Genomic DNA, 11,737 nt, shown 5'->3' on the forward strand with positions numbered 1-11,737 from the left:
AGAGCCCTGGGATATCTCGGTCCCTTTGCGGCTCTGAATCAGCTGTTCCCTTGATGGCTTTGCTGGAGCAGGACTTTGGGTGAGGGCTAATTAGATAATGTCTGTGAAGCACTTGGAGCTCCTTGGAGACAGGCTCACTCTCAATGTATTATTAATAGTGGTGAGCATAGTGCTTCCAAACAAAGCCAGTGCCTACTTAAATACCCAGGGTGGGGACAGGGAGGGCAGAGGGGAGGGCTGGAGGCAGGACCAGCCAAAAGAGTCCATCTTTTGGGAAGGACTTCAGGCCTGTCATGTGACCTGCAGGGTTGGGGCAGAGGACAGGCACTGTCATTATGAGATGTAAACTTGTGGGCCATCCCCTCCACAGACAGCACTGGTGTGCACAATGTGAGCAGGACACACTGGCCTGTGATGGTGACATGGGAGTCCCACCAGACTGTGCCCCACTCAGGGTACAGTGCCAGCTTCCAGGAGCACTGCTGGAGCTGGCCAGCATTCCCCTGAAAACCGTTTGCTTTAGCTCGCTCTGTTTTCTAAGGGAGAAGGGGAAGTTAACTTCCTGGATTAACCACCACCTCTCCCAAAGGTTGGGTACACTCCATGCAGATTTCAGTACTAAATAGCTGTCTTTAAAGGACTAATTTGGGGTGTCAATGCCTATGTCAGGGGTTGGACTCTTCTCCTACTGGAGGATTTAGCTGGGAGACCTGCACCCTTGTCCCTGATGACCCCTGTAGCTGCACAGGTGCATGGATACTCAAAGCAGCTGTCCCCCAAAACATATGTTGAGGTCTGTTAAGGGCTATACATTTGTCCCCCTTCGTATGTTGAAGTCCTAACCCCCAATGTGCTGGTTGGTGTTTGAGGGTGAGGCATTTGGGAGGTGTTTTGGGGTAGATGAGGTGTAAGGGTGGGGACCTCATGATGAGATCAGTGTCTGTATAAGAAGGCACCAGAGAGCTCTCTTTTTCTCTCTCCACCTTGTGCAGACACAGCAAGAAGGAGGCCATCTGCAAGCCAGGAAGAAATTTCTCACCAGAAATCAAACCTGCCGTCACCTTGATATTGGGCTTCTAGCCTGCAGAACTGTGAGAAAATAAACTTCTGTGGTTTATAAGCCACCCAGTGTATGGTCCTTTGTTATGGCAGCCAGAGTAGACTAAGACAAAAGTGCTAACCTCCAGTCCCTCAGAGTGTGACCTTACTTGGAGATGGGGTTATTGGAGATGTGATTATTGAAGATGAAGTCTTACTGGAGCAGGGTGGGTCCCCAATCCAATCTGACTGGTGTTCTTACAAGAAGAGAAGAGACACTGATAGACATGCACAGAGGGAAGACATGTGAAGACACACAGGGAGAACATGTGAAGATGGAGGCAGAGATTAGAACCATGAGTCTACAAGCCGAGGGATGCCAAGGATTGCTGGCAATGCCAGAAGCTAAGAGAAAACCATGGAGCAGATGCTCTCTCAGAGCCATCTGAGGGAGCAGGGCCCTAACAACACCTTGATTTTTGGCAGAATATTGGGAGAATAAATTTCTGTCGTTTTAAAGCACCCACTTTTGGCTCTCTTTCTCTCTCAGGCCACCCACGCCTTCTCCCTTTAGGTGTGTCTCCTTGCTTCCTTCCCCTGAGCTCCCGGAGCCCTTCTTTTGCCTCTGTAACTTGTTTCTTGAGCCTACACAGCCCAGCTGCCTCACTTCTTCCACGCTCACTTCTACCTCTGTAACTTTCTAAATAAACCTTTGCTTGTTAAACACACACACACACACACAAAATAAAGTACTCTTTTGCTACTTTGTTATAGCAGCCCCAGGAAACTAATCCTTTAGGGCAGTGAACTGGTGTGCCACAAGAATTTTAAAAACGTGCAATACCTGACTATTTAGTCAGGGACACTGACCTCTTTTCCCTTAGACTGTCAAATAAAAAAATGACAACAGCCAACACCATGATAGCTGTCCATTGTGAATGAATCAAAATTATATCTATTTTCTTGTCAGATTGGCCAAAAAATTTTTTTTTGATGTGCCACATAACTTTAGTCATGAGTTTATGTGTGCCACAAGGTAGAAAAGGTTGAAAATTACTGTTCTCGGGCCTAAGGGTGTTCAGTCTCTCTCGCTGACCACAAATGCCTCTCTTGCCATTTAAAGGTAGCCAGGCCGAGTAGGCCTCTGCTGTCTTTGTTTCTCTATTTCGGGAAGTCTGTGCACTTGGACTCCTAGGTTCTCTGATTGAGACCAGGCTTCCTGCTGCCAAGTTCTCACACACAAAATGTTCCATGATACAAAAGAGCTTAGAAACCCAGAAGCTTGGGGCAGTAGAAAAGCCAAGCTGTCTTTCTGTTTAGCAAAAGGACAAGGGTCTCTGAATATCAAAAATCACAAACCATTATTTCTCCTTATGAATGAATTGTCAGGTGACATTTTATTAGTGGACACCCAATCTCATTGTAGGTTACTGCTATAAGTTACCATGGGGAAATGGGCAGGTTTAGTATGGGTTAGTAAGATCTCAACATGTTAGCTGACCAGGCAAATTCTGGCACTGAAGCACCTTTGCAGCACTTGTCAGTCACCACTGGCCTCACATGACAGAGCTGCCAGCGTCCCTTTTCTCCCTTACCCTCTCCGCTCAATAATTCCAGATCAAAGGGCCAAAAATTGGTACCTTTTTGGCACACAAACCCCAGCTTCTATTTGTCATGTATATGAACAAACCCAATAAAATATATCATGTTACCAAAGCCAGTTTTACCATGTTATTTAAACTAGTAATTAAGAGTCTTAAAGCTGGCTTTTCTACAGAGGCTTAACCAGCCGCACCCCTTCCCGGCTCTGGGCAGAGGGGAAGGCTCAGGGCAGGAGCTGCGCCAGGAAGAGCACTGTCTTGGGTTAGATGGCCTTTCAGAATCAGCATAAACCTTCAGCAACCTCAAGACCAGAATCAGCCTCTAGAACTCATTCAAAATAGCACCCTGAGGCTGTGCCTTCGGGGGTGCCCTCCCCACTGGCATCCTTGTATCCCTGGGAGGAGCTGATACCATTAACCCAGGAAATAAAGCCTTCTTTATTTGTGTCAGTTAAGCTTCCCAGTTGACTCACACCAACCAAGCTTTCTGCCTCCAAATGTTAACAGCCGGTATAATTTAGGTTGAGAAGAGATACAGAAACTGTGTGGGAGTAACTAAGCTTTAAATTTGGGCTGCCAAAGGCACAATGGCTCCAGAGTCATGACTTCTTGTTATTAAAAATGTTCCCAGGCTCTGTGGATGCTAATATAAGCCAGTCTTGATGTTAAAAACACAACTATTAATTAATGTGAGTAGATAAGGGTTTTATTTAGAACATGCAGCCTGCATAAGTTTTTGCTTGTGTGGGCATTTAAAATGTTCAGTGGAGGCACAAGTGGGGCTAGTCCTTGGAAAAATCAGGGTTAGGTTAATTTTTCTTTTTTCTCTTTTTCTAAGATTTTATTTATTTTACTTTTAGAGAAAGGAGGAGGGAGGAAGAAAGAGAGGGAGAGAAACACCAATGTGTGGAAGATCCATCGATTGGTTCCCTCTCATCACCACCACCACCCCCTAACTGGGGACCTGGCCCACACTCCAGGCATGTGACCCAACCGGGATTCAAAGTGGCAACCTTTCGGTTAGCAGGCCGGTGCTCAGCCCACTGAGCCACACCAAGGTTAGCTTAATGAACTGGGCAAACTAGTTTAGGTGGCTTCTGTGAGTGAGGCCTTGTGCCAGGCACTGAGGAAGGTGAAGGAGGAATTGTTCTTACTAAGGACAAGGGGAAAAAGAAGGACTTTTGTGGTGTATCCCTTAAGCACAGACAGTACTCTACTTGTACTATCTTATTGAATTATTATTTCCACTCAGAGCATGGAGTAACTTGTTGAACACCCACCTAGAAAGTCCTCGGCTGAGATTTGAATCCAAGTCAGCTTAATTCCAAAGTCCTGGACACATGTTAACCTAAATATGAGGTAGACTATTATAACTGATATAAAGTTATCCAAAAAAAGCACAGGGGAAGGAGAAATTGATTCCAACTGGAAAAAGTCAGGTAAGATACTATGATGAAGATAAGGTTTGAGCTGGTCTTTTAAAAATAAGGATATTGAATTAATAATAGGCTAAGATGATGAAGGGTATTCTTGGCCGGGAGGAGACACCTCCTGCCAAAGTGCCAAAGGAGACAAGTGTGAAGGTAGCATAAACCATGGGAATAACCTGGTATGACAGTCTGAAGAATGTGTGGTGGAGCCAATCTGATGAAGGTAATACTGTAAAGGGCCTTGAATGCCACCCTAAGGGATTTGATTTTATCTTGTTGAGCAGGGGTCGTCGTCGGCAGCCGTCCGTCTCGAGAGACGATGGTGTAGCTTCTTAAGAGTCTATCTGCACCGCCGAGAATGGTTGTGCAGTCCAACTCGGGAGTGACACGGTATCTGTCTCCTCCCGTGTTGAATCGACATCTTGCGATGACGCTGGAGTGTCCTCTCCAGTGAAGCTGAAGCTACAGAGCCTGGGCAGGGTGATATGGAGGGTCTGCTGTTGCCCATGCAGCAGACCCCCCCCTCTCTTCGCAGCTGAAGGATCCAAGGGAAAGACGGAGTCAATACAGCTTGGCTTCAGGTGCGCCGCAGGAGTTGCCGGTGTTGACTACAACGTCAAACCGCCTTAGGGACTCCGGCTCCGGATTTTCTGTCAGGGTTTACTCCCTTAGCCTTTCCCCTGAAGAGGTATGCCGCAAGGCAGCGGAGGTTTTTTGGAATCAGAGCTTTCCTTCTCTGATGTGCCCTGACTGGAAGATCGAACCAGCGACACTTAGCTCGCAGGCCGACGCTCAATCCACTGAGCCAAACCAGCCAGGGTACTGAGCAGGGGTAGTGAGTAGAGAATACCTAAAGAGAAGGATGTATTTAGAGCTATTCTCTGGGAAGATAATGTTGATAGCAGTGTGGTTGATGGGTTGGCTGGGATAAGACATATCCAGACAAACCAGTTGAGAGGCAAATGCAGTAAGGAGGTATGAGCTGTTGAGAGCTAGAACCCGGGCACTATGAGTGAAAGAAAGGAAAAGAGTCCAGCAGAAGTTCAAATCAATAGGGCTGGGCCAGTTGCAAGTGTGAGAAATGCTCACAATAAAAACCAGGACACAGGACTTGAGCAGCAAAGCAAGGCGTTTATTCACGAGTCTGCAGAGTCAGGCACACCCTCAGCCAGGAGAATGTGCAGGCGAAGTAGACAAAGAAAACTGGTTTTATAGTAAAGTGCCCCACCCTAAAGTGAAATTGCCACTCTAAAGTGAAATTGATTAGCTTCCCCACCCTAATGAGATTAGCTCCCCGACCCCTTTCCTTCTTCCCTGTTTCTCCATTACTGGTTACTCTGGAGCTACAATCTAACTTGATCACCTAAATGCCCCTATTGTGATTTGTAAATATGCTAATGATCTTAACTCCCTTCTCAGAGATCCTCTAGTTACATTTGCCCTTGAGACCCTTTAATTACATTTGCCCTTTGTTACTAATGGCTTTCTACTGGTTTGGGAGTCACTATGTCCTTGTTTCTTACACAAGGATGGGGCAGGGCTAGCTGCACGGCGTGGGACCTGGTATGGGCCTGCATTTGGTCTGACTCTCTGGTGTTGTGTCTTGAAATTCTTGGTTATTTTTGAACAAAAGGTCCCCACATTTTTATTTTGTACGAGGTCTGACAAATTTTGTAAAACTGGTCCTGGACTGGGTTTAAATCCCTGATCTATCTCTTACAGGCCATGAAGATTTCAGCAAGTCACTTAACTTCCTGGCCTCTTTGGTGTCCTTGTTTGTAAAACGGGAATAACAATAATTATTCAATGGGGTTCTCATGAGGATCGGAGGAAATTATGTTAATAATTACAATTTTTGAGCACTTGTGTCCCAGGTTTTGGGCTAAGCACCTTTATATAAATGACAAATTTAATAGTTATGACACCTTGTGAGTTGGGTACTATTTTTATTCTGATTTTACAGGAAACAGACTCAAATGGGGTCATGCCACTTTTAAGAGGTGGATCTGGGATCAATTCCTGATCTGCCCAACTCCAAAGCCTATGCTGGCATGGTGCTTGACACTATGTTTATTTATGTCATTAACACTATTATTATCTTCAATATTAATAGGTGGAGATGAGGAAGAAAGGAGAGCAAGGAGGCAGAAGTGAGCTGGGTGACAGAATGAATGGAGCTGCCATTCTCTGCTGAGTGATGGTAATAATGGAATAATAAACTTGGCTTTGAGCAGCCTGCCTTGGGACATTCTGGCTTCTCTTTCTATGCATTTTCTGATAACCCTCACAATAACTCTATCAGTTAGGTTTTATTTGTTATGGCTCATAAGGTATGAATTGACTAAGCTTAATGGGTAACACTTCCAGGGGCACTTTCTGTCACCAGGGTTAATGGGAAGATCAAAATATCTTCAAGAGTAGGAAATGAGTCTTATGGTTAGAAATTGATATGTTCATATGCTGGGAGACTTGCATGATTCCTATCATAATCTTGTATAGTGGCTGGTGATAGGGTCTAGCTGCATTTTCCTTCCAAAGACATATGAGAAACAATAAATGACGCTGTAGAGATGTCTTAGGATACAAAGTGCCAGGACAAACAATTGGTCTTCTCCATCTTCCTCCTGATTTATCATTTGCATCTCAATGGGATTGAATGCACTAGTTCCTTTCCAGAGAGCAGGGTGTGAGAAGCTGAGAAGCTGGATGAAAGGAGAAAGTGCCAAGGATTAAGATGTGTTGGGGTCAGTGGGGAGGTAGAAACAACATCCTGCCAGGACAGGGAGAAAAGATGACCTGCTTTCTGACAACACCATAGTGAACAAGACAGGCCAACGCTATCAGAATGTCAGTGAGCAGAGGACATCTAGGGGGCCTGGCCAACAGAAGAGGAAGTATGTCTGGAGATCTATTGGCATGTTCCTTCCTGTGGCTTCTGTAGGTGCAGTGAGATCAACCTTCCCTGCCAAGTGTGTTTTTGGATAGTTCAAAACACTGTCTGTTTGAGCTGACTTTTTGCACATTTGCCCTATGGTGAATGAGTTAGGATGTGTGAGGGGAACATTGAGATGGTCTGTTGCTCTCAAGGGGGCCAGGTCTAGAAATGGTCCAGAAAACTCTGTGTGAAAGAAGAGTAGCTCTTCAGCAATCAATCACTTGCCCTGATCTGAAGGGGTAGGGGTAGGGACTTTAGAATGCTTATTAAACAAATGGGCTGGTTTCCTTGATATACAAAAAGAAACTTTTCCATGTTCTGTGAATACTTCAATTATTGTAGGAATGCACAGTCTAGATAGTAATGTCCCAGTTCATCTCCCCTCCACCTGAAGTAACCACTAACTTACTTTGAAGTGGGAAGTGGGCACTTTGCCTCTTACACTCTGTAGTGTTAAGTAATTTACACTTGATCTTAGCCAAAAGGCTAAGAAGAATGTAATGTTAATAAATTTAGGAGGATTCTTTTGAATGTTAAAATAAGTGCCCATGGAATGAAATAGAACTTAGTGTGGTAGAAAGGGCATTGGACTAAGAATAAGGCCTTGGTGCCTAACTGGATTCTGCCACTACCATTTTATCTCTCTGGGTCTATAATTTAAGACCTTAGCTAGACCCATTATGTCAGGTTGGGATTGTCTTTTGGAAGCCTAGTGATCAAAAGATCCACTATGGCCCAGTTTCACTCCACAGTACAAAGTATCTGATCCCAGCCCTGATTAACCATCCTTCTATGTGGGTTTTGACATTTTTTTGGCCTCTAGGATTTTAGTACTTGTTTCATCAGCCTTCCTGACTTAACTTTCTGACTATTGAGTTGGCCCTCTTTCTGATCTGATGCACTTGGACTAATTTCACAGAACTTCCATAGGAAGTCTGTACTAATTTGGGCAAATGATCTATAAAAAGAGAGGTTAGATAATAATAATTACTATTTATATGATCCAGGCATTATGCTAAGTACTTCACAGAACTATCAAATTTACTCCTCCAAACATTCCTATGAATTTAACAGCGAGGGCGTTTTGGCTGTGTGATGGAACACCCTATTCAAAGACCTTTAAACAATAAGGACATTTATTGGCTCACATAACTCACAGGAAGTTCAAAGGCAGAATGGGCTTTCGAGTTAGTTGATCATTCATCTATAAGGATGACTTCAAGGGCCCAAGTTCTTTCCATCTCTCTGTGCTGCCATTGACATTTTTTGGACTTCATCCTAAGGCTGGGTCTCCTCATGGTTGAAGTTGGGCTCTCAGCAATGGTCAGGGCTCCTTGCTTTCTTTTTTTTTTTTTTTCATGTTAAACCTCAGGGAAGAAATTGATTATGGAAATCCTTAGAGGAACTGTCCTAGAGAACTCTAAGCAAATTCCCTTGTGCCTTATTGGCCTGATCTGTATCATGTATCATGAACTGTAGAGGAGCATAAAACCATTTTGATTGGTTTAGATAAATCAAGACCCACTTCCAGAGCTAGAGAAGAAGGTAGCTTCCCTGAGTTACATTGGTCACCTGGAGAAGAGCAAATTAGGGCTCCACCAAGAAGGAGGAAGAAAGCACATGAATGTTAGGTAGGGCACCAAAAGTATCTACTAAATGAAGATTAACTAATTTGCCCACAGTTGACCTTGGGCAAGTTACCCTTGTTCTTAACTGCTATGCCATATTGCCCAATGTCCCTTTCTCTCAAACATTCCACATGTCTAAATCAATTAGAAATATTTCACCCAGTATAGGGAAAGAGTGTAAATAAATGCTGTTTTAATGTCTAGACACATTTAAATTCTCTAGATAGCCATTTTTATTTTCCAAAAAATACTTTATAAGTACCAGTTAGTATGAAGGAATATTTTGGCATAAGGTATCTGTCAGTTTATGAGTGGAGTATTTCAGTTTCAAAGCTCCAGTTCTCTTTCTGATTCAAAAATATGCAAGTGTACAGTTTTCATTCCAAACAAGTCATAAAATTGAATACTTAATTCATAATAAAAGCTGGGAAAACAAAACCACATTTATCTTCTCCTGAGTTCACATTTAAAGACAAACTCCCCCAATTCACCTTAAATTGGGTAAAAGAATCAGAACCAATGTATCAGGCTGTTATCAATTTCAACAACAGCTCAAACTGACTTAAATAATAAATGGAATATATTGATTGGCACCCATATTTTAAAAATATGTTTTATTGATTATGCTGTTACAGTTGTCTCAATTTATTTTTCCTTTGTTCCCCTCCACCCAGTGATCCCCCTGCCTCCCTTTGTCCCCCCTGCTTAGTCCATGCCCATTGGTTGTGCATATAGTTTTTCTCAACATCTTCCTATCTACTCCACTCCCTCCTACTAGGCTTCTTAATTTCTGCACCATCTTCCTCCCTTTCCTCCCTTCCCCCTCCCCACTGACCTCCCCCCAGTATGTTCCCCACACCTATAATTCTTTTCCCACTCTCGTTGCCTACTTAGTTTGCCTTTGTTTCAGTTCCCTAGCTTCTGTTGTTGGTTGTGGTGATACAGTTTTCATTTTAATGTTCATAGTTTTTATCCTCCTTCTCCTAAACAAGTCCCTTTAACATCTCATATAACAATGGTTTGGCTCTAATGAATTCCTTCAGTTTTACTTTATCCTGGAAGCACTTTCTCTGCCCTTCTATTCTGAATGACAGTTTTGCTGGATAGAGTAATCGTGGCTGTAGGTTTTTGCTTTTCATTACTTTGACAATTTCTTGCCAGTCCCTTCTTGCCTGCAGAGTCTCCTTTGAGAAATCTGTTGATAGTCTTATTGGGACCCCTTTGTACATAATTCTCTTCTTCTCTCTTGCTGCTTTTAAGATTCTCTTTATCCTTAACCTTTGGCATTTTGATTATAATATGTCTTGGTGTGGTTCTCTCTGGGTCCCATTTATTTGGAACTCTCTGTGTTTCCTGGACCTGTAAGTCTATTTCTTTCCCTAACCTAGGGAAGTTCTGCTTCATTATTTTTTTCACATAATTTTCCGATTTCTAGTTCTTCTTCACCTTCTGGCAACCCTATGATTCAGATGTTGGCCCACTTATAGCTGTCCTATAAGTTTCTGAGCCTCTCCTCATTTTCCTCACTTTTTGTTTCCCCTTTCTGCACTGATTGACTGTTTGTTCCTTCCCTATGTTCCGATTTGTTGATTTGATCCCTGGTTTTCCTTCCCTCACCGTGTGTTTCGTATGTGCTTTTGTTCATTTTAGCAGGACTAGCCTTCATTTCTTCCCCATCTTGTTTAAGATCCACTGTTAGGTCTGTAAGCTGTCTTGTAACTATAGCTCTGAACTGTGCCTCAGAAAGATTATATATCTGCTGGTCTGATAAATCATATATTTACTGTCTGGTCAGCTGCGTGATTGGGATCTCTATCATGATCCCTGCCATCCTGACAGTTTTTGTTTACCTTTCCTTCTTGGGCGGGGCTGTCACACCTCCTACGCTATAGGGGATAGAGCCCCGTGCACTTGTCACTACCGGGCGACCCTTCCCATCACACTTTGGCGCTTTGTGTGGGGGCAGGGATCCAAGATGGATTCCTGCTGTTCACTCTCGGCAGAGAGACCAGGGCCTCCTCCTCTGTCCCCATGCCCTCTGGGCCTCACAGTCCAAGGCAATAGGGGTCTCCCTTCCCCGGTGTTGGAATCGCGAGCTGACGCATTTGGTCTGCACCCAGGGGTGCTCCCCAGGTGTTTCTCACATTCCCTTAAATATGGGTGTCTGTGCTTACCGCTATCCCACCACTTATTGCTGCAGCTGCTGCCACCAGCAGAGCTTGACCTCTCCATCCTGGCTTCACCCATTCTATCCATCCGGCTCAGCACCACTTGTTTATAGCTTCATATGTTGGACTTCCATGTAACTTTATTTTCTGGAACTTCTGGTTATTTCTGGTTTTGCAGTAGTTGTAGTCCTTTTTAGTTGTGGAGGGAGATGGAGAGTGTCAGTCTAGGCCTCCATCTTGGCTGGAAGTCTGACCTGCGTCTATTGAAAAACCCAGATCTCAGCAAGCTCTTTTAGTTCAATAAGGTCACTGAAGATCCTGTTTATTTCATTCTCTCCTATCTTTTGTCGTTCTGCTTTATTTCAAGGCCAGATGACCTCAGGGTCACAAAATAGCTGCCCATCACTCCTGGACTACATGCTCCCGTATCCACATCTGTTGACAAAGGGTGTCACTCAAAGAACGAGGGAACTTTAGTACCAAAGCTCTCTAGCAATGCCTCCTTGAAGTTCATTGGCCTGAACCAATCTGTGTAACCAGTGTAATTGAATAGGCTGATTCACTTTCCCTACATTATATATTGTATCTCACCCTGAGAGTTGATCCTCAACGGTCAACCCAGACCCACAGTCTACAGGAAAGGAAAGGGAAAATGATGCTAGGAATATGACCCATAACAGTTGACTGGAGTAGCTACAGGAATTAGTGTTTGCCTTCAGTTGATCAACTATTCCTCACAGACTTCCCATGGTGAGAATATACCACCAATGTACATGGTGGCAGTAAGAAGAGAGTGGAGAGAAAGAGAACAGTAATCAAATTAAAGGCACAACTTGTTGGGATATAGCAATAATTCTCTAGCTAGCCTCAGTGTCTGTGGATGGGAAGTTGAAAATCATGTCCTGACAAGGCTTGCTGAGTCATCCCTATCCCCAAA

The sequence above is a fragment of the Furipterus horrens genome, unplaced genomic scaffold (assembly GCF_987537825.1).
Source record: "Furipterus horrens unplaced genomic scaffold, mFurHor1.1.pri manual_scaffold_3, whole genome shotgun sequence".
In the NCBI taxonomy this organism is placed as follows: domain Eukaryota; kingdom Metazoa; phylum Chordata; class Mammalia; order Chiroptera; family Furipteridae; genus Furipterus; species Furipterus horrens.